This window comes from Crocuta crocuta, unplaced genomic scaffold (assembly GCF_008692635.1).
Source record: "Crocuta crocuta isolate KB4526 unplaced genomic scaffold, BGI_CrCroc_1.0 scaffold77, whole genome shotgun sequence".
In the NCBI taxonomy this organism is placed as follows: Eukaryota; Metazoa; Chordata; class Mammalia; order Carnivora; family Hyaenidae; genus Crocuta; species Crocuta crocuta.
In genome coordinates, this window is record NW_027532172.1 from 2,824,733 (window position 1) to 2,827,575 (window position 2,843).

Sequence of the window (2,843 nt, forward strand, 5' to 3'; positions counted from 1 at the left end):
CGCCCCCGGCCGGGCTGGGCCCGCGCCCCCCGCAGCGCCTCTTCCTTCCCGGCGCACGGGAACCTTTGGAGCAGGGGTCGGGCGCCGCGAAGAGGGACAGGAGAAGGCTGTTCGAGAGCCCTGGTGTGGGAGTCGGGAGACCCGGGTTCCGTTTGTACGTACTTGAGGGAGGAAGCGGACTTCTGAGTGCGTCAGTATTCTGATTTCCAGAAGCGAATGCTATTTCTTGCTTTTCCAGTTGACAAAGTTGCGTGTGTTGAATGAGTGTATGTGAGAGTTAGCAATTTCCTTTACGTTTTTATTCATCTCTAATACCAATAGAATAGGTACTATGTGAAGGCATATTTAACAGCAGGCACTATTTGTTGAAGACATTTTCCCAAATACTTGCGTGTATTAACTCATTCATGCATCATCACAACCCTATGAAGTAGTCATCCACGCCATATAACATTTGAAAGAAGAGCTCAGAAAGGTTAGGTAATTTGCCCAAGATAACTTGGCTAATAAATAGTAGAACAGGGATTCAAACCCAGAGAGTACTGGCCCGGGAGCCCGTGTCATACTTATCTTCAAGGTCAGTGGAGGAAGACATTTATCAGAGCATCAAAACAGTGGAAAGTGCTACCGTAGAGCCACGTGAAATCCTTTGAAAATCTAGAGGAGAAAGGGCATCGCAAGTCAAAAATTTTCCACCAACGAGTACAGTAGTTCACATATTAGCTGAATATTAAAGTTGAGTTGCAGTTTGAAACGAATTCGTTTGTTCAGTGTCAGATAGGAGGTGCTGGTAGATCGGGATGGATTAGACTGGTAACAGATCTGTGCCTTTTACTACAGGCTTCTTTCCATTCAGACAGAGTTCGTAAGACCTTTCCTCTGAAGAGGGGTCCTGAACATCTTCTAAAAGACTCCCCCTGTCCTTTCTTGGAGATTCTGCTTCACATAGATGCAGTCTTATTTTCCTGAAATTCCTCTACTTCTATTCTGGAATGATAACTGTAGGGGAGTTTCCTTGCTGTTTTCTCAGCCTTTTCACAAGAAAAGCTGATCTAACTGTTTGATCCATAGTAGCTGCTCAATTAGTATGTTTCAAATAAATGAACTCAATAAGCAGCCTCAATCAAAGATGGACTGGACTTGAGGTTTTTGCTCTTTTCCCATCTGTTTTTAGAATCCTTTAGAATCAGAGGATCACTGTATGTTGCTACTAGTTTTCCACTTTCATTTCACAGATATGAAAACAAATCACAGATGAAACCAAGTGACTAGCTTCAGGTCATTGAACAAGTTAGTGGCAGAGCCCTGACTAGAATCCAGACTTCTTGACTCAGGCCAGTGTTTGTTCTAATGTCCTCTACCTTAGCCTCACAGCTTTTGACTACTGAAGTCAATGGCTTTTCCAGTAGGTTTGGGCGGGGGTGGGGGGGGAGGTGGCTTTGGTTCCAACTGTATCTCCTGCGGAGGAATTTTTACCCTAGGATAGTCCTTAGGAGCACCTGCCCCCTTTCTTTGTGCATTGTCAGGTCTCTTAGAAGACTACCCACTTACTGATTTTTGTCATTGGTGATGCTCTTTTTAGGAGAATAATGATATTCTTCATTCAGACTTAAATTATTTGGTTAGGGATGGGCTATTCCTGAGTTCCTCTGAATCTAGAAGCTAACAGTTTGTGGGTGCTTTTTTCTCCTGCCTTCATGTCTTAGATTCCTACCCTTCCTCAAGAGAAGTTTCCAGAAGACAAACCAGTGTCACTTGTGTTCCTAACAGCTTATCTCTGGGTAAGTGAAATCTAAGTAGAGAGGCCACGATGGGTTGTTAGGGGTGCTCATTCAGAAGTGGTGGCAGACCTACAGTGGGACCCACCAGTGACCACCACACCTAAACTCTGCAGACTAAAAACACAGACCCACCCCGAAATGGCCCCACCCTACTCAAATCGGAGTGAGTGTGGCCCATTGTGGAAGCAGGCAATGGAGTAATTGGTTACAGGACAGATCAGAGAATGTACTAATTGTATATCACATGTACTTAAAACTGTAGCAAGAGTAGCTACCCCCTCTGCAGTTATCTGGTAGAACATCTGGCAACTTCCTTGAACTGCTGAGTATAATGCCTTAACGGTGTAGCAGTGAGATGTGGTTAAACTGGTAGTAAATTACTGGAAGACCCATCACAAAGGTTATTTAAGTGTCTCCTCAGAGAATATGAATGGGCTTCTGGCTCTGTTTGGAACAAGAGCCTAAGTAATAGCAACTTCCATTGTTATTATGCATCAGAAGGCAAAATAGAGCTTGGGGATCTGTTAAATTCAGTAAGAAAAGCACTGTGTGAACTGGCTTCGTAGGTTATGGGAACTCTGTGAACAGATTGTGACTATTTATGGTCTGAGGTATTCAGTGTAATTTAATATGTATGCATAATATATGTACACATGTATATGCCTAGAAGAGAGGTCATCAGAAAACCAACTATTTTCACTAGGTGGTGGGATTTCAAGTACTTTCCTTTGTGGACTGTCTTTTAGAATGAGTATACATTAGTTGTAACTGTAATAAAACAAAACTTTTTGAGACAATAAAAATAAAGGAAAGAAAAGTGTGGTGAGAGTTTGGGTTTTATGTTTAGCCATTTAAACCACATGGAGTTAATTTTTGTATACAGCGTATCTGTACTGGAAGTTTATACAGAAGATATTCAATATGTTTAACCGCCAGTGTGGTATAGTACTGTCCAGTCAGATGAGTCTCTGACTATGTACAATTTGTGCAGAGATACCAGTGTGTACCAACTCTCAACCCCAGTAGATCCATATATACCAAAAAAAAAAAAAAAAAAAAAAA

The 2,843-nt window shown here is 42.3% G+C and overlaps 1 protein-coding gene across 3 annotated transcripts in view; it reads left to right on the forward strand.

Moving 5' to 3' along the window:
• Window positions 1-2,843, forward strand: part of LOC144242173 (uncharacterized) — a 13,936-nt gene that overhangs the window by 7,132 nt on the left and 3,961 nt on the right. Inside the window, exons 1-2 of one of the 3 annotated variants that reach the window (XM_077776979.1) lie at window positions 73-154; window positions 1,707-1,781. The exons of 1 other annotated variant lie outside the window; for it this stretch is intronic. The gene's annotated coding sequence lies outside the window, so the exon portion shown is untranslated. Of the gene's footprint in view, window positions 1-72; window positions 155-1,706; window positions 1,782-2,843 lie in introns of those variants that run through there. One more of the 3 variants, XM_077776978.1, reaches the window with a different exon arrangement.